Raw genomic sequence first — 25002 nt, forward strand, 5'->3', positions numbered from 1 at the left:
CCTTCCCCAAATCCATTACTCTTTTAAGCATTTTGTACTACTGAGTGGAAACATCAGGAAACCAAGATCTACACATACCCTTTTCTTTTTTCCTATTCCACTTGTTTCTTCTAAATCTGGGCAACTATACTGCATCCTGTAACTAAGCTGCCAATTATTGACAAACCAAGGGCCAGCATTTCAGTTGTTTAAACCTCCTGAGCCAAAATGCTTTTGCAAGTGAGTAAAATAAGAAAAATACCATTGCAAATAAAAAAAAGCAGTATTAATAGCTTGAAAGGAATTGTAAGGTTACAAAAGTAATAGTAATTTGGTCATTAGAATCTGGCTCACACACACCATCCAAGCCTTGGCGTCTTGCTACATCCTTTAAAAAGAATCAGGAAGGTTGGTGGAAGACACATGCATCCACACCACAGAGATTAGATTAAACACTGTTTAACCATCACCTCACCATCCCTAAGGTGTCATTTAAGACACAGATACATTTTTTTAAAAGGTCGTTCTTACAAATTTTCTGTGACAATCAGACAAATTCAAATTGACCACTTCAGCAACCAATACATCTTTTATAAAACCATTTCCAAGTTTTACCAACCTATACTTTATAATCTGAATAAAATTTGTTAGTGGTTTAAGTGGAACTTAATCAACAAAACAAACAAGCAAGTAAAATATGACCAGAGACACTGAAATAAAGAACAAACTGAAAGTAACCAGAGGGGAAGGGGGGAGAGACATAATGGAGGAAAGAAGGGGAAGGGTCGTCAAGGAACATGTATAAAGGACCCCTGAACAAAGTCAAAGGGGGGTAGGATTGAGGGTGGGAGGTGGGGGTGGGTGGGGCAGGGGAGAGTGGCTGGGGGGAAATGGAGACAATTATACTTGAACAACAATTTAAAAATTAAAAAAAAAAAGAATTTGTTACTAGTTGATCACATAAATAAACTAATCTACATTATGGCTTCCACCAGTACTCAAAGTCTTTTTTTTTTTTATCAACTCCAATGGCTTTCTGTCTCACTTTAACATAAAAAATATATATATTTAAAATTGTACTGAAGAACGTAAAAATAAAATTTGAAGAAATGGGAATCTATCCCTGAATGGAAACACTATTTAATTGATGCCAATTCCTCCCAAGTTCCTTTATAAGAACAAAGAAATTCAATACTAATACCAGCATTTTGTTTTAGTGAGCTAAACACAGTAATTCTAAAACCTACCTGGAAGAAAAAACAGTTGAAAACAAGCAAAACATTTCTGTGAAAGAACTGTAATGAAAATACATTCATCCATCATATTTAAGTATATAAGTTACTTTCAGGAAAACCACTTGAAGCTAGTTCAAGAATAAAAATAAAAGAGACCAAAAGAAATCCTGGCATATAAAAAAATTCAACATATGCTAAAGGTGACATTTCAAGCTGAAGAGAAAACAGGGGTTGTAAAAAAAAAAAAAAAAAAAAGTGTTCAGTTAATTGAAATTAACAACTGATAAACTGAGAAAAAGGTAAATTAGTTTATTTACCCAATAGATCCTATGTGGATTAAAGAGTTAAGTATGAAAAAAATATGAAAACAGCAGTGATGGAAGAAATACGAGCATGTTTTATCTGATTTCATAGTAAAGAAGCACTATCTAAGCATACTAACAAAGGAAAAAACATAAAGGAAGTTGACAGATTTGACCGCACAAAAATAAAACTGTGACATCCTCGAGCCCCAGAAATTTAAATTTAAAAAACAGGAAAAAATAGATGCACATACACGATCATTTTTTTAAAGTACATGTATTTAATAGATAGTTGTAGAAATTCACTAAAAAACTTTTTAAAATAACTTAAAAATGTACAAAGCATACAAACATCACAGGGAATAAATATAAATGATCAACACAACATACAGCAGGACAAAATCGCAACCAAAGATATAAAAATCAAAACAAAATAACATACTTACTTAGAGTGGCAAATATACACACACACTCTCTCTCTCTCTCTCCCTCTCTCTCTCTCTCTCTCTCTCAACACACACACGGACTATCCAGAAAAAGTACAACCATTATTAATAGAACAAGAATGGCTTGCATGACATCGATGTAACCTGGCATTCCAAGAACTGGAATGTGCATGTGAGAACAATGACAACTTCACTGTACTAATCAGTGGGGTGGTAGATGCTGTTGAGTGAGCATGTATACCATGTGGCCGTTACATTTAAAATGACTGAGTAGAGCAATGAATCTGCATCAAATTTTGCATTAAGCTTGAACATTCCTCCACAGAAACTATTCAGATGATTCAGAAGGCTGCAGCTACCTAAGCAGGGTCTTTGCAGAGGTAATCAAGGTAAGGATTAAGATGACATAATACTAGAATAGGGTGACCCTGAATTCAATGACAGCATCCTTATGAGAGACCAAAAAAAAAAAAAAAAAAAATAGAGAAGAAGGCCATGTGAGGATGGAGGCAGAGATTGGAGTTACGCAGACACACAACAAAGAACATCAGGAGCCATCAGAATCTGGAAGAGGCAAGGGTAAGATTCTTCCCTAGATCCTCCAGAGGGAGTGTGGCACTGCCAACACCCGGATTTATGGCTTCCAGAACTGTAAGAGAGTAAATTTCTCTTGTTTTAAAACACTGAGTTTGTGGTAATTTGTTACAGCAGCCATAGGAAACTAATACACTTACTGTCAGAAATAAAAATGAGCAGTGTGGCAGAAAATACATAAAGGGTAAAATGGAAAAACGAACACCAACACCTTTCTTCTCAATATATTTGCAAATACAGTGGAACCATTATTTAGAACTTTTAGAGCAGTAGACACATTAGCAAAAACTGTCCAAACAGTTGTTACCATTGTCCCATACTGGCACAGAATATAGCAGTAGTGACAAAATAACAAAGTGATTACCTATGGCACTTCTCAGATTTAGTATCAATTTTCATACTAGACAGCTTTCTAGATCTCTTAACTCTGTGAGATAATAAGCACCAGTACAGTCCTTATAGAACAGTACAGATGTTTTCTAAAAACTCCCTCTGAAAAAAGTATTGAGAGCTCAACAAATGTTAAGGTGAAGTGTACAACTGCAATAATAAAAACAAGACATTCTCCACAGTGTATGTCCCAGTAAGGAAACAGCTTTGAACTCAAAGAGCATGTTCAACATGAGTTTGTTTGTTTGTTTGTTTGTTTGTTTAATTAAGAGTTTTCCAACCTCTTTTTCCTGTCTTCATGCTGTTTCTAACTGATAACATAGGTTTATAGGGAGTGTTTCCTCAAGTGGGAAAATATATTTTCTGTGTAAATCTGGAAATGACTATCTCTCTGGTTATGAAGTACCATCTATTCTCTTTTGAAGCAAAGGCAGAAATTAGTCATTTACACTATTTACTCCCCGAGTTTCATTTCTCTCAAAATACAAAATCTAGTTATCTACAAAAGTCAACACAGACTTTGAACCTTGGAATCCACTGGGGAAGGGGTCTAGGCAGAAAACAACTCACTCCACTCTGCCCTTATCATTCCAAATTGCAAAGCTTCTCTCATAATTATTTCCCTTTTCCCAAATACGGATCCCGTCCCACATGCTCATTAAAACCATGTTATTCTCTTAACTGGTCTCTCTGCTTCTATCCAGCCTACCCCCTCCCAAAACATCCTATGTATTCTGTCAAAGTGAAACTCTTATAACAATACCAACAACAACTCTAATCAAAAACTTCCTGGATAATACCAGAAATTAGTTACTTGGAAAGGTGAATGGGGGAGAAGGATGGGGCAGTTCAGAAAACATTTCATTCAGCCTGTCATTAATCAGGTAATGTAACTGAGCTAGAAAGTTACAGTGACTTGCCTAAGAGATTATACCATATTAAGGGCAGAGCCAAAATTAGAAATCAGGTTCCCCAATTACTATTCCAATACTGGAGATTAATAAAACAAGTAAATATTAACGTCACAACAACTCTCAGCTTTCATAAGGAAAAGCATTTTCATAGTGTTAGGATTAAATGGAAGACCATTAACATTTACTGAACACCTAATATATGTGAGTTTTGACCCTTAGGTTGTTCATAGTTTTATGGCAAAAGGCATGAAAACAAATAGTTAAGGCATAACAGAAATAAATATTCAGAGAGCAAAGAAAAAGCACCTAACTCAGATGGTAAAGATGTTATGTAGAGACCTCAGCAGAAACTTATACTTTAGAATTTTGAATAAGTATAACAGATAAAGTGACAAACAGTAAAAGAGCTAAGGTACTAACAAATGCATGCAGTCATGGCCGACTATAGCAGGTGCAATTCAGTTTTTCAGTGTGACTGGAGAGTTAGGTAGAGGTGAGGAAGTATATAAAGTGAGGTAAGAGAAGTAGGTAGAAACTAGATAATACGAAGTACTTCATTTGTTGTTTTCATCCTATCGATGAAAAGAAGCAATGTGACTAGATTGACTTTTTTGAAAGATCAGTGTCAAAAACACGTGGAGGTTTAACTGAAGAAAATGAGATTGATAGTAGAAAAACTGGTTAAGTAGGCTCTTTCAGTAATCCATACTGAGACTTGAGCAATAGTAGTGTTATAAAGAGGACTTAAGAGAAATTTGCTTAGCAACATTTCCTAACAGTTCAGTTCTGTGGAACTGTAAAAGTAGAGACACCATCTAAACATAGCGGTTGCTGAAAGAATTCATTAAGATGTATGAAAAATCAGCAAATATATAAAATAGGGTATAAAGCAAGTATGTGAAAGATCCTAGTTCTCTTTCCCCATTTCTTTTCACCATGAAGCCAATTAGATATGAGGACAGAAACTGTAGGATAATACCCAGGTGCCGGACTGGTCCACCTGTGTAGGTCAGGGCACCATTAACCACAGACTACAAGAGGGGACCCCCCTCGCCCGCCAAAAAACCGGAATTATCTTCTGGAGGGCAGGCTCCTTGCAGTACAGGCTTCTCCGAAGAGGTGAGTGTTCTACAAACCCATCTGTATCAGTGCACCAGCTGGTGGTGTTGTGAGAGGCTGTGCTCAGCTTCAGTGAATATTTTTTGTTGACTCTTTTGATGTGTTTGCCCATTTCATGATGGGTGATTTACGAGCACACCTGCCCACAACTCTCTGATTGTTCAGCAGTTTTTTACCAAAAAAACAGCATCACCCCTGTGCCCCGCCTCTCCCTATTTACCTGCTCTTTGCCTAGAGCCACTTTTTTTGTTTCCCCAAATGAAAAAAGTCCTCAAAGGTAAACATTTTGCTGAAATGAAGGAGGTGAAACAAGAAACGGCAGAAGCCCTAAAAGGCAACAAAATCAACAAATTCAAAAACTGTTTTGAGCAGTGGGAGAAAAAAGTCTCAATACATGTACCACATCAAAAGGAGAGTACTTTGAAGGTGACTGAGGTTTAAACATGTAAGAATAAAAACACATTTTTTATAAATAAATTCCAGGATCTTTTGAGGTTCCTCCCTCCCGGTATAAAGAGAGAGGGTAATAATTTTATGGCATATTGCATTTATAATACCTGTGGGATATCCAAGTGGAGTATCTGATGAGTGATTTGACAGAGAAGACTCCAGGCTTGGGTGCAAAGTCTGGGCATGAAGGTAGTCGGCTATGACTTTGGGGACATTTTTCTAAACCTCACACTGTACATTTGTAAAATGAAGAAAATACCACCTATCTTATCTATTTCACAAAATGAAAAGAGAGTGTAATTCTCTATATTTGTTCTTAAAACAGAATAAAATTCTAAAACAATGGACTAGTATTATTAAAATGCAGAAAATCAATTAATAAATATTGACCATATAATATTAAAGTTTACTCTTTGTGGAAATTTTGTTGCCAATTTTGTTTTGCAAAATTTCAAGCAAGAGAAAAAGTGAAAGAATAGTACAATGAACACCAATATATACCTTTCACAAGATTCAATAATTGTCAACACTTGCCAAATTTACTTTCATTGTCTCTGGCCACATGCATATACCTTTCCTTTTTTAAACATTTTAAAGTAAACTTCACACATACTGAAAACTCTACCCCAGCATTTAATCTTAAGAACAAGGACATTCTCCTATATAACCACATCATCATCATGACATTTAAAAAATGTAATGCTGACACTATATTGTATCTAAGATACATCTTAGATAATCATATCTAAGTGCATATTCAAATTTCTCCAACTGCCCCAATAGTCCCTTTATAAATGTTTATTGTTTTTGTTGTTCTTGTTATAGTTTTGGATCTGCATCAAGTTAAGGATCAGTCAGACATTGCATTTAGCTATCTTGTCTCTTGGTCTCCTTTATTCTAGAACAGTTTGCATTAACAATTTCAAAGTAGGTATTTTTTTTATTATTATTTATCGGAGGGAGGGGAGGAAAGAGAGAAAGAGAAGAGAAATACTAATGTGAGAGAGAAAGATTGATTGGTTGCCTCTTTACGCGCCCCCACTGAGGACCAAACCCACAACCTAGGCCTGACCAGGAATTGAACCGCCAACCTCTCACTTTGTAGGACGATGTCCAATCAACTGAGCCACACTGGTCAGAGCTAAACAGGTATTTTACACAATGATCCACGGTTTGCATTTGTATGGTTGTTTCATCATGATTAGATTCATTTCAACATTTTTAGCAACAATACTACATAGGCAATGTTCTTCTTTATGAAATTCATAACAAGCATTGGTTTTCACATGGAATGTATGTTTTCCACAAACCAATTAAAAGGTGAGTCAAATAACTTCCATTAGTAAGTTCAAAGGCAACAACTAAAGCATAATTCTATGATCTAACACTTACCCATAACAATTTGTGTCAAATACATACCCCATCCAGAAACTCAATTCAGTCATCAGCTTTATAAAAAACAGTAGAAAATCAGGTTGGAAAAGGAAAATCTCCTTTATGCCCTTTAAAATTATACTGCTTCAACCACATTCCCCCAAAAATCAAATCATAAAATGCTCAATTTTTTAAACATCCTTTGGTGTCATTACAAAAGAAAAGTTTTATAGACTTAACTACTAGGGCTAAATCTTGCAGAAACCATCGGATGGTAGGTATTTCTTTAAAAAAAAAAAAGTGAAGAAATTATAACTGATATTCAACAACTGCTATCTTTCAAAGCTCCAATTGTTAAGAAAGTTGTGTCCTGAGAAGTCCAAGTGACCATACAAAACTACAGGGTAAAATACACACATTGGCATGTGTAGGGTGGTAACTAGAAACAAAAATTATTCTAGAATCGCCCTGAAAAATATCTGTGACAACCAGCTGCTACCACAGATGTTACTGGTTTTTGCAAATATAAACATACTGAAAAACCAAAAGTTTCTCTGTGATATACTCACAAGATTTTGTTTTATTTGGAAAACTTAAATGTGTCAACTACAAATAGCAAATCGCCATTACTATTAGCTTTACTAATAACTCTTTTTAAAGTTGTAACAACAAAAGTATCCAAATCAGATTCAATTTGATATCTCAGACCAATCTTTGACATAGCAAAGTTAGAAGTTGAAGATGTTTTCAGTATTCACTATCAAGGTATAAACCAGCCATTTGCCATTTTTTCCATCTCATGGCACGCATAAACTAATTATTAAAATTCTGCAGCACAGCAAAAAATATATTTTTTGCCCATCTGACAAAAAAAAAATAGGTATAATTTTGATTCATTCACACCAGATAGATATTATTGTGTTGGCTGTTGTCATTTTTATATTTGGCAATCTAAGGAAAAAGAGGTCAGTGCCCCTGACTAAACAGTCAGGTACTGCATGTTTTAAAAATTCTTCTAGCACACTAGTTGAAAATTGCTGGTATAAACCATTGAAATAAATGTCCATTGTTAAAATACTAGGGGAAAAATATTCAACTTAGCTATGCTATCAGGCATTCCTAAGATCTCAGTTGCTTTTCTGATGTGCTCAGAGCACAAAGAACTCTCCATTGCAAGAAGCAGAGTGGGGTTTTTTTCATGAAAAGAATATACATTTATTAGCATGTAACTTGCTTAATGATTACACAACTTTGGTTGGCTTGGGCAAAAAAAAGAAAAACAGAAGAAAAGGAGTTCATTTCTGTGACTAAATTGCCACTATTATTTTTGTAAACAAAAATATCCAAGCTGCTGCCTATTCATGAAACATTTGTTTACATTAGTTTTTAATAATGACACCAACACCAAGCAAATGGCCACTTTAGGATGACCAGCCATATACTCCAAGTCCTCATACTCCCAAACACTCAAAATACACAAATACTTTTGGAATGCAGTAAGTCCAATATTTACAGATTTTAATCTCTTTTCATGTCTATAAATTACTAAATCTTCAGGTGTGTTTTATTCAACCAGATTTCATAAGGCCATGCTCACCACTGGTCTGACAAAAGAAAAAGATGTCAGCAAATATAAGCCACAGAGAAATGGCCTAAATATTATTGATAGGATTTTGATAATTCCAAAATCTTATTCCTTCACAGGAAAGGAGAGTAGAATGCCCTCAGGATGCTTCTGGATGGCTATGAACCTGTATAACCCTCAACATGAAAAATAATTTGGCAAAACTAGTAATTAAAAAAGAGAGAGAAGAAAAAAATCTGAACATGTCCTGCTGAAAACAAGCTCATTACAAATCAGATTCTACAACAGCCATCTCAAAACATTTTTAAAAAGAAAAAGAATTTAAAACTACAAAAGCCTATCAAAATTAATCAACTTCCAAACAGAAAGCCTAGATCCTGATTCCCTATACTTCAACATTATGAAACCATTACTCAAAACCATAGTATAACATTTCTATAAGTGTACTGATTTTCAATAAGGGTTACAAGATACTTAAGGAGAAAGGAATAATCTTTTTACAAATAGTGCTGGAATGACTAGATATCCATCAGCAGAAAAAAAAATTTAAAAACCTTCAAATCTAAACTTACACCATACAGCCCTGGCCAGTGCGGTTCAGTGGGTTGAACGCCGGCCTCAAACCGCAAGATCACTGTTTCGATTCCCAGTCAGGGCATGTGCCTGGGTTGTGGGCCAGATCCCCAGCTAGGGGTGTGCAAGAGGCAATCGATTGATGTATCTCTCACACACTGATGTTTCTCTCCCTCCCCCCTCTCTAAAAATATAACAAGTTTTTAAAAAAATAATAAACTTACATCATATAAAAATTTACCTCAAAATGGATGATATATTTTAATATAAAAACTAAAACTGTAAAACTTTTAGGGAAAAATAAAGAAAAAAATCTTTGTGACCTTGTATAATGCAAGAATTTCCTAGATAAGACACAAAAACATGAACAAAAAAGAAAATAATTCTTAAAATGAACTACATCAAAATCAAAAACCTCTGTATTTCAAATAACACCATTAAGGGAAATAAATGGTAAGCCATATCCCAGAAGAACATATTCATAATACATATACCTGACAGAGGACCAAAGGACTAGCATCTATATATGTGTAAATAAAATTCAGTAATAAGAAGAAAAACAATCAAAATAGAATGCACAAAAGATCTAAAAATTTCACCGAAGGATATAAATAATGACCCATAAACAAATAAGGAAGATTCACAAGGAAACTTTTTGTGATAAGGGAAATGTTCTATATATTGATGGAGGTATCCATTACACATGCATACAGAATTGTCAAAATTCATCTACCTGTATACTTAATATCTATGCATTTAATTTCATAAAAACTATAACTAATAAAAATACTTCATAATGCCTAGTGTTAGCAAAGATAAAATTTGTTGTCTATGAAGTGGTATGTTAATCAAATGCAACTGGGCAATTCATATCAAATTTGATTGAGCAATTTTGCTTCCAGGAATATACCACAAGGAAACTGTCAGACAAGTACACATGAGGGTATTTACCGCACTGCTGTTTTGCTTGTAATAAATATAGAAAAATTTAAAAGAGCTTAAATGTATATCAATAGAGGCTTAATTAAATAAGTTATGATACATCCACAATGGAATACTACTCAGTTGATTAAAAAAACTGTAACCTGGGTTACTGAAGTAAGACTGGCACTGACACAACGTATTACTGAAACTGGAAGTCCAGCAGGACCCAGCCCCTTGGTACTTGGATGTCATACTTTGACAAAAGCAGCTAACAGTGAACATAAATTATGAGAGTGGTAACTGTAACTGTACTTCCCAACTATAGCATTACCATGGTCCAAAGGTCTGGGGCAGCAATGGCTCTAGTGCAGCAGTAGAACAAGATCTAAAATAAGAAGGTCAGCAACAACACATGACAATAAATGAAGACGACCCGTGCTGATGGACTGAATCCTGAATCCTCCTGAAAATATATATAAATTTTGTCTTAATAACTTTTATGTATTCTTCTCTCATCCATAGGTTTCAAAAAATTTAAGATATGTGTAACCCAAAATGGTTTAAGAAAAAGTGATATATCACTTTTATATATATATAATATATAATATATGATTATAAGTGGCTTTCTCCTTTGTTGCTTCTATGTAATTTTTTACTTTTCCAATAATATATATTGTTCATGTAGTAAAATGAAAAATTATATTTTAAAAATATAATTAATAGTAGTAATCTCAGAAGAAACAGGCTAAACCTAGTTATGGTTTTCATTTGTTTCTTTGCCTTTAAGGTTTTAGTAAAAAGAATTTCAGGCCTTTGACTAGCACAGGAAAAAAAGAGAAAATATGAAGTTATTTGAAAAGCATCAGTTTGAACTAGCTAATCAATTTATAAATGTGACAAAAATACTTGGAGAGAATCGAAATATAGACAGTAAAAGATTTTTTAAAGGAAATTATTAAGTATTAATAATTTAATACTTAAAAAGGGAAACCCAGATATGAGACATACAATTTTAAAGACATCAAATCAAAAGCATGACTTGAATAAAGTAAATGATTCCAAAACTTCACTGTGACCATTAGTTTCTATTTCCTTTCCATTAAACCTTCATACCAGTTGCTAAGCAGTATCTGCCTAAGTGTTAGACTACTATACTTCCTAACTAGGAATGCTGGGTCATTATATTTCCAGACTAAGTAAGAGATTTGGCATCGGTTACATTTCCTGACTGACTAGGAATGCAAGGGCCTCATTATACTTTCTAACTTAGTTGGAATTCTGGACTTCATTTCACTTACTGACCAAAAATGTAAGATCCTGTTAAACTTGTCTAAATATATTGAGTCTTGTCCCCCTAAAGAGTACTGGGTCCAGATACACTGAGTAACTGCACTGAGCCTCATCACACTCACTAAAAGTACTTAACCCTTTCACACTGACTAACCGGAACCAACACTTTCATTCTGATGTAAATTTCTGGATTTTGAGCTCAGCAATCAATGTAATCCAAATGGTGAAAAGCAGGTAAGTATAAAAAGATCTGAGGATCTGAGTAATGATTTTTTCCATAACAGTTATGAGTTCCTCCATGTTTCTTCACTGACAAGCATTAATTATACAGCTTTTCATTTGAGGTCTACTGTAAGAGAACACCATTTTAATTCAAATCAATATAATTTTATATCATTCTTAAGCATGTATTTAAATATTTCAATCATTAATGAGAAAATCATTTTTGGATTATGAATTATCAAGTTGAATGTCCTAGATACACACAAACTCCTCATCTACAGAATCCTACAAAAATCAGGTCCCCATCTCTTGTTCTGACTTCTCTAGGTATTCCCTCCTCCTTCGCTCGTTGTACTCAAGCCACATCAGACTTCTACATCTTCCTCAAATTTAGGCTGGCTTTCCCCTCAGGGTCTTTTTATTTGCTCTTCCTTCTGTCTCTTCAAGGCCTTTTCCTTAGATCTTTACATGACTGGCTCCTCATTCTCAGGCATAAGCTAGAATGCTACTCCGTAAAATAATCATACATGAATCCACAATATAAAATTAACCCTCTCTATCTTCAGTCCTGTTTGGTTCTATTCACGGTATTTATCATTTTCTAAAACTATACTATATGTTTATAAATTTACGTGCAGGTAATAGTGATCCCACCTACCCAAGGCTATCAGTTCCAATAAGACACTGACTTTTTTTGTCTTATTCACTGCTATATTCCCAGTATCTAGAAAAGTACTAGCACATAGTAGGGACTCAATATAATATTTTAATTTATAAGTGAAAAATACAAATTCATTTTGGAATTATATACTAGATTTTTAGAACATCATTCCAGTGTTGGGAGTAGAGATGTTACCAATGCCATTTATGTTTGTCTAAAACCATAACTTAAATTTGTTACTTGACCATACTAGTGATCACAACTGATTTTAAGATACTTTGAAACGAATATTGTTACAATGAGAAATCTATGTGCATGGGTAGGTATTCAGAAGCAATTATGTCATTTTTCCTGCTAAATTGGACATGATCCCATAAACTTTAATACAATCTTGAGGCAGACACTATCAATTGCCTTTGCTCACAGTGAAAAGTAAAGAAAAACAAAAACAAAAACGTTGAACAGAGCTGGCTTATGTGCTAAAAACTGTTTGCCATCTCTAGTATAGTGAAATTTGAATCTAGAGTCAGAAGAACTAGCCTTCCAAGTTTTGGCCCTATAGCAGTGGCAATATAATGATGGAATCTAGTCAGGACAAGTGGATACACAGAATCTGAAAGACAGTGTAAAGGTAGCAAAATCAATTAATCAAAGATTCTAGTGTGCTTAAAGGATTTTCCAAGTCAGGTCATTAATACAGGATGATATGTGGGTGGGCAAGAGGGATGCTTGAAATTAGGATTACGAAGCAGTCCTGGCCAATGTGGCAAAGTTGGCTGGAGTGTCATCCTGTAAACGAAAGGGTCACAGGTTGGATTCCTGCACATGCCTAGATTGCAGTTTCAGCCCCTGCCCAGTCAGGGCACAAGTGAGAAGCAACCCATCGATGTTTTTCTCTCATAAGGATGTTCCTCTCCCTCTCTCTCCCCCTCCCTTTCCCTCTCTCTAAAATCAATAAGCACGTCTTTGAGTGAGGATAAACAAAAAAAAAAAAATTTGGTGGGACTTCCAGGTAACTGAAATCCACAGTGGCTACCAGTATCTGTCATCCAGTATTCCTGTGTTGTTTATCAATTTATTAACTCACGTTCAAATGCATGCTTCAATTATGTTATATTATTTTTTTAAAAAGAGAATTCCTTTAAATATTTCTTTTAAAGTGACCACAATGTTAAGTTTTCTCAGTAGAGAGAACTGGAAGGACACTGCAGTGGGAAAAGATACTCCTGCAGTTTCTGGCTATAGCATGGAAACCAGCAGTGTGGGAGTGAGGACACCCAATGGACTTCTGCTCTACTCATGGACCCAGAACACGGCCCCTCTGTAGCCTTTGCAGTCTTGGTCTAGTGGTAATTTTTTCATGGCCCTTTCAACATGGAAACCAGTGTCAAAAGCTTCCTGCCCAATCACCAGTACCCTGACTCCTACAAGGCCCTATGGCACAGCCTTCCTGTGGCCAGAGATTCACACCATGCTGCTACTCCTTCTAAAAGTCCCCTACCCTCCACATGCAGCCTGCCTGTGCTCAAAGGATCCCCAATTCCAAGCAAGCTCATTGCACACCAACATTACTAATTGCTGACTTGTTCTCACATATGTATACCTGAGGGTGCAAATTACTTGCCCAGTGACTACTTCTCCAACAAGTCTTAATTTCTTCTAATTTGTCCTTCCTTGGGTACTCTCCCTCAGTCCTAGGGTATAAGAGAGTTTCCTCATATCTCATCACAGTTAACAATTTATACTAAACTTCACCTGCTTAACCCTCTTGTATGGTTTTCCATATTTTGATTAACCTCTGACTGTTACAACATTCAAAACAACACTAAACAAGGGGAAAATAAAGCTGAACAAAAATCATGCCCTCATCATGACTTGCAGAAAAAGAACGCTGAAACTTCAAAATAATTGTAAATAAAGAAAAATATTATCATATCTCATCACATGGCCTCTCCTGGTTTCATCCCTAAACCACACAGACACAAAAATATTGAAAAGAAGGTAGGCAAGGGGAGCTAAAGAATTAATCTACTCTAAAACTACTACCTGAGAACCTAAGTCCTTTCTCACAGAAAAAACTAAAAAGCATATAAACAGATCAAAGCAAAGATCACAGGAAAGGGACTTCAAAAAGCACAATGTAAAGGAACACACATGAATTTAAAGGGGCAGTCTAAGAAACACATAGTTTCTGCAGAGAGAAAAGAAAAAAAACAGTAATGATCCTGTTAATAATGTAGTAGTAAAGAGAAGAATCAAAATAGAAAATTTTAGGATCTTATAAGACAAAACAAGAACCATACAGTCAAAGCACTCATTACTTCCTCACTACCCCTTCTCTTCCTCCCCACACTCACACAAAACCACCAAAATAAATAAATAAATAACTACAGCATTTCAACTTAGCCAAACTGACAGAAGAGGGCGCCATTAAATAAAAATCTTATAAATCACAGCATCACCATGAAAATGAACATACACACAAACCAACATGTAAGAGCTATTGCAAAAAAAAATCAGAAAATGAAATTTCATATATATTTAAGTATAATTCCCTCCCAAAAATAACGATGAAGCAGGAAAAAAAACTGTAAATTAATACTCCAAACTTTATATTTAAATATACTTAAATAAGCATTTTAGGATTATAAAAATCCAACTTAAGGAATCCCAAAACTATGAACACCACCACAACAAAAGGCAGGAAGAAATAAAAGAAGCTGACAATACTCAGGAGAAAAAAATAAATTCTTGCCCTGGCTAGTGTGGCTCAGTGGATTGAGTGCCAGCCTGCGAACTGAAAGGCTGCCGGTTCAGTTCCCAGTCAGGGCACACGCCTAGGTTGCAGGCCAGGTCCCCAGTTAGGCATACAAGAGGCAATTGAATCTCTTGCATGTTGATGTTTCTCTTCCTCTCTTTCTCCCTCCCTTCCCCTCTCTCTAAAAATATATAAAATCTTTTTTAAAATTTAAAAAAATAAAATAGCAGCCCTGGCTGGTGTGCCTCAGTGGACTGAGTGCTGGCCTACAAACCAAAGGGTTGCCAGTTCGATTCCCAGTCAGGGCACATGCCTGGGTTGCAAACCAGGTCCCCAGGATGAGACATGTGAGAGGTAACCACACATTAATGTTTCTCTCCTTCACTTTCTTCCTCCTTTCCCCTCACTTAAAAAAAAAAAAAAAAAAGGAATCTTTTTTTAATAATTAAATATAATAAAATTTTTACGAAAGAAAAATTCTTAAAAATGAAGAATAAATCACAAGGTGCAAAAGGGAAAATACATATATGCCAACAAAATTTGTTGAGGAGCATTGAGAAAGGCAGAAAACCACTAAGAAGATAAAAATAACATAATGCAAAAAGTAAAAAGTAGAGAGAAAGTAGAAGTGGAAGAGGGACAAAATAATATTCATATTTTCAAGTCTTAGAAAACAAAACAAAGCAACTGAACAGAACTAAAATTTAAAACTATTTTCTAATAAAGCCTTCCAGAAATACAAAAAGACATAAATCTATAAACTGAATCACTAGATACTTAAAAAAAAAAAAAAATCAATCCCGATGATCAACTATGAGACATATTCCACTAAAACTGCTAAATTTCAAATATAAAGATAAAATCCCCAAGGCCTCAAGGCAAAGATCAGTAGCTTAGAATGGCAAAAGAGTAAGACTGGCATCAGTTTCAAACCAATATATACAGAGAGAAAGGCAAAATGAAGCAGTTTTTAAAAAACACAATTAAAGAAAGTACGAACCAAAGATTTTATGTGCAGCCAAGCTGTCCTTCAAATATCAGGGTGGCAGAAAAATTGTTTTGAACATACAAGAACTTGGGGAATTCTGCATCAATCAGCCCTTCTTGAAAAATCTACTAGAGAAAAAGCTTCACCCAACCAACCAATGATCATGAAAATTTAGCGAAAGGCCCTAAGATAATTATTTTAAGGATATATAAATACAAGCTACTAAAGCAAAAAATTCATCTTAAAGAATAGCAAACACAACAAAGCATGTATAATTATAAAATATTATGCCAGCATTGACACCAAACACATCAATCATATATATTAGTGAATACAAATTCACTTACCTATTAGAAGTAAAACACTTCAATTTGACTTATGAAACAAGACTCAATTATATGAGACATACAAGAGATATACCTAACCAATACTTGATATTACCAATATTTTTAATACTTAGTAATCTGATCATGACAATGATGTTATTTTAATTGTTCCTTTATTATTTGTTGAAACTAAACCTGTTTTATTATTTCTTACCTATTTCTATTATTTTTTAAAAATGGAAATCACTTTTTGGTATTCTTTATCCATTTTTTATTAAATGTTTGTAGAATGTTTTCCCTAAAAAGAAAACAAAAACTATTAAACCTCTTCTAGATGTGTTGCAAATACTTTCCTATTCTATTACTTGTCCTTTAACTCTTTTTATATGCATATAACTGTATAGTCTTAATGGTTTAATATAGTCATATTGTCAATATTTTACTTTATAGCTGCTGGGTTTGAATATTTTACTTCAGGTTAATAAATACATTATTTTGTATTTTCTCCTAAAGCTCCTTAGATTTTACATATTGATTTTTAACTCACCTGAATATTTTTTGTTTAACGTGTGAAATAAGGCTCTATATTTGTTTCATTTCAAGTAATAGTGGTCCATGTACTTTATTTGTTGAATAAGCCTGATTTTCCCCATTGATCTGAAATATCAATTTAATCATATATTACAATGTTAGACAGAGATATACATTTGTTTCTAAATGCTCATTTTATTTCATTGATCCACTTGATTATTTCTGTGCTGGTCTCATGTTGTTTTAATTGCTGAGACTTTATAATGGATTTAAATTTTTTAATATTTTATAATGGATTCTGACATTAAAAAAATAAATAAAATCAATCTGCATTTAGGAAGGAAGGAAGGGAGGGAACTCCTACCATTTGCAACAATGTGGATGGAACTGGAGAATATTATGCTAAGTGAAATAAGCCAGTCGGTGAAAGACAAATACCACATGTTCTCACCAATAAGTGGAATCTATTCAACAAAATAACGAACAAAATAAACCACAAGCATGGAAACATGGAGCAGACTGAAAGTGACCAGAGGGGATGGGGAAGGAGGACAGTGATGGAAAGAAGAGGAAGGGACTAGACAAAGAACATATATGAATAACCCATGGATGTGGACAACAGTGTGGCAATTGACTGTGAGATTGGGGGGTGGGAGGGTGGGATAGGTGGAGGAGGGCAAAGAGGAAAAACTTGAGATAACTATAATAGAATAAACATGATTTGTAAAAAAAAAAGAAGAAGAAGAAGAAGGAAGAAGAAAGAAGAAGAAGAAGAAGAAGAAAGAAGAAAGAAGAAGAAGAAGAAGAAGAAGAAAGAAGGAAGAAGGAAGAAGGAAGAAGAAGAAGAAGAACAACAACAACAACAACAACAACAACAACAACATCAAGAAGGAAAAAGAACCCCCCAAAATGAGGATAGTGTAAGGAGCGAGCCTCTGGGACAACTTCAAGCATTCCAACATTCATATCATGGGGGTGCTGGAAGGATAAGAGAGACAGCAAACATACTTGAAAAAATGACGACAGAAAACTACCCTAACTTGGGAAAGGAAACAGACATACAAGTTCAGGAAGCACACAGTCCCAAACAAGATGAACTCAAGAGGTCCATCCCAAGGCACTTATTATTAAAATGCCAAAAGTTAAATACAAAGAGAATCTTAAAAGCAGCAAAAGAAAAGCAGTTAGTTACCTACAAGAAAGCCCCGATAAGATTTTAGCTGATTCCTCAAAACAAACTTTGCAGGCTAGAAGAGATTGGCAAGAAATACTCAAAGTGATGAAAAGTGAGAACCACCACCAAGATTACTCTACCCAGCAAAGCTATCATTTAGAATTGAAGGACAGATAAAGAACTTCACAGGCAAAACACTAAAGGAGTAAATCACCACCAAACCAGCAATATATGAAATGTTAAAGGTTCTTCTTTAAGAAGAAAAAGGTTAAAAATATGAACAATAAAATGGCAACAAATACATATCTATCCACAATTGAATCTAAAAAACAAAATAAACAAACAAGCAGAACAGAAACAGAATCATAGATAGAGACAACATTTTTATAGTTGCCCAATGAGGCGGGGGGGGCGGGGTATTGGGGAGAGAGGCGCATAAGGTGAAGGGACTAAAAAGTACAAATTGGTAGTTACAGAATACTCATGGGAAAGTAAAGTACAGCAGAGGGAATATTGTAGCCATGACCTAAGGACATGGACGACAATGTGGGGACTGCCTGAGGGAGTCGGAGTGTCTGGGTAGAGGGAGTTTAAGGGGGAAAAATTGGGTTAACTGTTATAGCATAAACAATAAAATATAACAAATATTTTTTAAGTGGGAAAAAAAAACAAACTATGAAGCTAAGGAAGATGGTCCAAAGTCTACAACAGAGGCATTCAAAGAATAGCTCCACTGTTCAGTTTCCTGCAACTTAAGTGAATGTAGACAAAGTATAGTTGATCTTAGAGCATCTTGGATCTGAAGAACTATGGAACTATGTTTGCCACTATTAACCATGTATTAAGATTTTAGGCTTGACTATGAGTTTTTTTAAAGATATAGGGCAAGTATGTGTTTGAGAGAAACCTGTGCTCAAGAGAGAAAGAAGTCTAGATGAGTACACCAAAAATACTAAAAAATTACAACAAGATCAAATTAAGCAAAATATAAGCCAAACAACAAAATCCAAAATTAGATTTAATATTAAAAAGAGAATTAAATTACTGAGAGTAGATCTTAAGCATTTTCACATCAAAAAAAATTTTGTAATAAAAAAGAATGAAATCTAAAACTTTTTATGTGAATATTTTAATTTCCATTTTACTTAAAAGATAGAAGTGTAACTAAAGTTTTTAAGAAATTATATTACCATTAAGCAGCAAAAATTTTTAACTGTCAGTACGAATATAAAGAATTATAAAAACAGGAACTTAAACTGCCATATTTTTTTTTCCTTTTCCAAGCACACACTGATTTATGTCAGCTGGTCCTTGAAACCAGCAGGAGGAACTGCAAGTCATCACATTTACAGGTGTGCTAAACCACTAAATTCACTGCAGTATTTTGTTTAAACCACTTCCAGTAATAGAAATAAATTAGTTAAATAGCATAGCAATTCAACTTGTTGAAAATAAACCCATTTTTAAAATTGGGCTAATTGTAGGTTAGCATGGTTTAAGTAAAAAGATCAAACTGCATCTGATTAAACTGAACAATTTTAAAAACAAAACCATTTAAACTTGTATTTTCTTTTAAATGTTCAAGTCCTAAGTAGCATATATTACTACTTGTTTCAGAATTAGCATAAAGCCTTTTAGCTCAGTTTCACAGCAGTGTGCTGACCCTTTACAACTTAAATAGTTTAATGTGTTCTAAAACATAGGTTAGATAAGTAGTACTCAAAATCAAAAACAATAAATATTAGTCACATTTCCAGATTTCGTTTAACCTTGGGCACATCATTTCCTGCTCGATAATTAACACCCCACATTTTTACTGTCTTAAAGCTTCTAAACTTTTATCTACCACAGGTTTTTACAAAAGAAGAGATATTTGGTTCATAAATATAGTAATTCTAGAACTATATTATATTTCAAGGAAAAGTAGCACAACATATGAAACAATATCCAATGAAAAACTAAGCAAAAAGTTAAGTTTCAGTCAGGGAAAAAATGTGGACCTCAAAGAGTTCTGATTGGGAACAGTTTAGTAAACTGAGAATTTCATGTTTGTAAAAACGTAAGTTTTCTTTGAAATACAGAAAACAATTCTTTTATACCCACTTAACTATATTTTAAATAGCAACAGTCTTTTATCACACTAAATTTTCTCCTGAGAGGCAGAACTGATGAAATATTTCAAATAGACGAGTTATATAATTAGCTTGCTTTATGGTGGAATGGCACAACCAGAAATAAATAGAAGGGGGCAAAAATCTTGTGAGATGCTTGAAAAAAATTGCAAAGGAAAGGATGTGTTTGCGAAAAATATTTCTCCAAAGGCTGAAATAGGTAGAGACGTCTAAATTAGTGAGATAAAGAAATAAGCTCAATCCTATTCATTGGGTATCTCAGTTATTATTCTCCATCTTTCCTCAAACCTTATGTTTGCCAAATAAGGATCAATAATAGCAGAGTCAGAAGTCTTAACAGCAAAGACTTTTCAAATACCCAAGTGACAGAAATGAACAACAGATTTAAATATAATAAAATCAATCAGTGAAATAAGCATTTATTAAGCAATTACCATGTGCCAAGTCAAAATTAGTAAAAAATACAATCTCTTTACTCTAGAATCTTAAAGTATAGTTAACAACAAAGCATACTTACATATTTTACATACTTAAAGTACCACTATGTAACTACAGCAAGAGCTCTTTCACCTGACAATGTGAAATGTGTTGAGTGGTAGGAGAAAAAATACAGAAGTTCAGAGAACAGACTGATGGTTTCAAGAGAGGAGGGGATCTGGGAGATTGTGTGCAAAAGGTGAAGGGATTAAGTATAAATTGGTAGTTACAAAAGAATCACAGGGATGTAAAGTACAGCATAGGGAATACAGTCAATAATATTATAATAACTATGCATGGTACCAGGTGAATACTTGAAATATCAGAGGGATCACTATGTAAAGTACACATGATTATTGAACCACTATGCTGCATACCCAAAACTAATACAATATTGCATGTAAACTGCAACTGAAAAGTAAAATTTAAAGAAAAATATAGAAGTTCACAGAATAACAAACTGAATACAGAAAACATAATAACCTGAAACTGTGATTTTTAAAGCAATGAAAGATTTTATGGACTGACAGATCTGGGTTCAAAAATCACAGTTTTATCGCTTATCAGTGGTGTGGGCAGGGATAGTTTACTTAATGTCATTGGACCTCAGTTTCTCATATATAAAATAATGGTAATGCCTACGTTTCCATTTTCTGGTGCCAATGTAAAGATTAAATAAAAGAGTGTAGGTAAACACTTAATATGATACCTAGTACAAAGCAGACCCTCAGTAAAAAGGAGACACAGTTGAGGTAGTAGGATGGTGGTCAAATTACAAATTAAGAAATTGAAAAATTCTGTAAAATATGGGCTTACAGCCCCTTAAAAACAAGGGATACAAAAAAATGCTATATCAAAGGAGGACAAATTGAGAAGATGAGATATTCTTTCACAGTAACTTCTCTTTTGTCATCGCAAGGATCCATGCAAACATAAGCCAGTGTCTAATGGCCATTGATGAAGGGCAGCGCTCAATGCTTGGCTGCTTTCTGAGGACGACAGAGACTCATTATGTCACTGGTTAAACTAGTTCATTCATAAAACTGCAGGTGTTCATAACACTGTATAAAGTAGAAAAACAGTGCACATTCGAGGAACTTTATAGCCACATCCTGAGTAGGGTAGTAGAAGAAACCGTTCTAAGGAATTTTAGGCTAATCATAAAGATACATTTCTTCAAAAGTGAAAATTAGTGAAATGGAAATCTTTTAAACACCTAAATAAATCTTAAAATGAGATGGATAACGTGCATGGTAATTTTCCTTAGGTTTGACTCTTTAGTGTTTATAACTTTATTACAAGCTTCTATTAATACATTATCTTTGAAGATTAGAAATTTCAGTAATAATCCAAATATAGGCTGATTTGTTTCATTTTTGCCTTAAGCTGGAACATGTAATAAAAGAAAAATACAAGTCCTCTGAATAGAGTCTTTCTTCAACGAAATAGCTATGTCAGCAGAGGCAGCAAACCAGAGCAGATTTTAAGTGCAAAGTTCAAAAACCATTTCCTAAGATCATAGAGTACTTAAAATGTTGTATGGCTCAGTTAATGTGTACTTTTACTTTATTTCTCTTAGCATTGAGATACCAAGTATGTGTCAAATAGCTTTATCAGGATCTCCTAGAGTTTACTGGAAATTTTAATTGAGGGAATTTCATATATAGACATGTATAAAAGATCATGTGTTTGCCCTGGTCGGGTGGCTAGTTGACTGCAGCATCGACCTACACCAAAGGGCTGTGGGTTCATAACTAGGTTGCAGGATCATTCCCTGTCAGGGCACATACGGGACACAACTGATTGATGTTTCTCTCACTCTGTTTCTCTGTCCCCACTCCCCAAGCTATTCCTCTCTCTCCAAAATCAATTTTTAAAAAACTGGAAAGAAAAAGAGACTACATGTTTTATCAATGTTTCAGTACACTTTTCAATGTCTGACACCATATATTATTACATGTTTATGCCCCCAATGTATAATATCTAGAATAAATTACAAGCACTCAGTACTGACAGAATCAGTTTTTTGTTATTAGATTTTCTTAAATTCAAAACAATTCCAGGCTGTGGTGCCTAACTCACATTCCTCTACACCTCTGTAGCAAAATGTGCCCAAAAGCACTGAAGGAGGGATCTAATATGTACAAAAAGTTAAAAATACAGATACATCTTAGGTTAAAACCTCAAATTACATGAACTGTTCCATAGGGCCTGTATTGTAAAATACAGACAAGTGATAATCACAATATAGAAATACAAAATATCAAAATATAAGGCACAGACAAAATATAGAAAACACCATATAAAAAGTTCCATGATCCTAATAAAGTTTGAACTAGAAACAAGTTATTTAAAATATTTTTCATTGTTTAAAAGCACAATGTTAATTATGGTATAGAAACAGGAGAAATGAGAAAATTTACAGAGTAAGATAGTTACACAGCACAGCAAATCTTTACTATGGATAAAACTGGATTACTTGGAGTGAAAAGCCAGCTAGAACATGCATTTCAAAAGAAAATCAAAATTTTAAGGTTGTAAAAGAGCCTGATGCTTTTGCTTGGGCGCAATACAATGTAAGATCGCATTTCTGCAAAAATATAGCACCAGTGTTTTTCACCCAAGTTCTACTGCAACATTTTCCAAACTCAATTAACTCATAAATAGTTGGAGAGCACTAGTACCATTTCATTATTTAACACTATCTGGGAAAATTCTCCTTCTGCAATACTCTAAAAGGCAGACTGGAAAATACCCAGAAACAACCTATGTTTTAACCTTCACAACTAATGAACATAAACCAATAGGAAGCAGATAAAGAATTACATCCATTCCCATAAGTGGTAATTCTCACATAAAAGATTTGTAGTTTATTATGCCCAGTCCACGGCCTCCCTTTACTCTATCCCATATCCCTCTCATCCATACCACACAAGAGTGGATTGGTGGCACTTTTAGCCTCAACCAATAATTTACAGCAGCCTCTCTCCACAAAAATACCCTAAAAATATACATTCTGAATAAACCAATTCCCATTAGTGCAAAAGATGCTTCAAGACAAGAAACCTGGGGACAGCATACCAAATGAATTGCTGCTGCTTCCCCCTACACCACGCTTTGTTAAGTACAATGATAGAAGTATGGATTTAGAGGCAGGCTATACAAATATTTGTAAATTTTGACAAGTGCCAGAATATATTTTTAAAAAATAAGGATGCACTGGTTTTATGAAATAGACAATCTCAAAATGTATAAAGTTGACAGAAATGTGCAACCATCCTGGAAGGCAATTTAACCATAAGTATCTAAAAACTTAAAAGTACATATATAATTTGATCCAGATATTCAATTATGAATTAAATTTATTCAATATCTTCTGGGAAAATGATAGGTTCAATATGCAAGCATATATGTGCACAAATGTTTTCTACAGTAATGTATATAACAGCAAAATAATGCAAAATTCCTAAATGTCTACTGATTGGTAAAATTAGTATGCTACAACCAAACCATGAAATAATATGCAAACATTAAACAAACACTTTTAAAAATGATGAAAAGTCATATTTCCTTGGATAGAAAAATATTCTGATAGGTTATTATGTGAAAAATGCAGATCACAAAACAGTAGAAAAAGAACAATCTCTTGTATTAAAAAAAATGTTTAATCAAATAATTAAGAGAAAACACCCTGGAATAATTGTTAAACAATTACTTAGTGATGGGATTAAAGGTGATTATTAATTTCTTCTTTGTTAATGCTCTCTTCTCATTTCATTACAATGAGTATTAATTTTACAAGTTGAAAATGTTTTTTTATATTTTGAGTAAGTAATAGTAGTAAATCTACACAAAGCACACTGATAACTAATAGTTGATTATGTAAGTCTGTGTATGGACTTAAATATACCTACATATCTAATCTCAACTCTGTAAGTACATGCCTTTTGACTTTTGAAAATCAGCACTTCTTCTAAAGTGCAATTTAGACCCTTTTAGGATTTCGAAGGCAATGAGGGACATCTGTGCCATCCCAATACACTGAACACTGCTCTAAGACTGTTTTACATTTTTTAGGTAGCTTTGCAATAGTAAATAAATTACAATTCTGTGAATGTGCAATGCTATACTGGGCCATGACTTTTGAGTTCCTGCCATCTCCCCAAACCAAACCACCCCTCCAAAACGAAACCACTTTTATAATAAACTGCCTGACGTTCATAAGGAAAACCACAGCAGAATGCCACTTCTTTAATAGCTGTAGAAAGGAATAATCATCACCGAAGTCCCCAGGAAGTGAGGGGGAAACATCAAATAGAGTTATTCAGACAAGCCTGACTATTCTTTTCTTCCAAGTATCACCTCTACAATACTACAAGGAAGATGAACCTTAATAGACAGTAAGGTAAGAGAAGTTTAAAAATTATTTAAATTACACATAGGAATTCATAACTTAATAATTTAATAGTGAACTAAATATTAACTTCATACTAAAGATACAACATTTAGATGTTATCATTCAGATTAGAGTTGGAGAGTTAGAGAGTTTCAGTATGCT

The 25002-nt window shown here is 34.1% G+C and overlaps 1 protein-coding gene across 1 annotated transcript in view; it reads right to left on the reverse strand.

Annotated features, from left to right (window-relative positions):
- The window catches only part of FAF1 (Fas associated factor 1), a 394387-nt gene that overhangs the window by 317888 nt on the left and 51497 nt on the right, over nucleotides 1-25002 (reverse strand). The window lies entirely within an intron of this gene.

Source organism: Pteronotus mesoamericanus, unplaced genomic scaffold (genome assembly GCF_021234165.1).
Source record: "Pteronotus mesoamericanus isolate MK-2021 breed Mesoamerican mustached bat unplaced genomic scaffold, CSHL_Meso_final contig_105, whole genome shotgun sequence".
In the NCBI taxonomy this organism is placed as follows: Eukaryota; Metazoa; Chordata; class Mammalia; order Chiroptera; family Mormoopidae; genus Pteronotus; species Pteronotus mesoamericanus.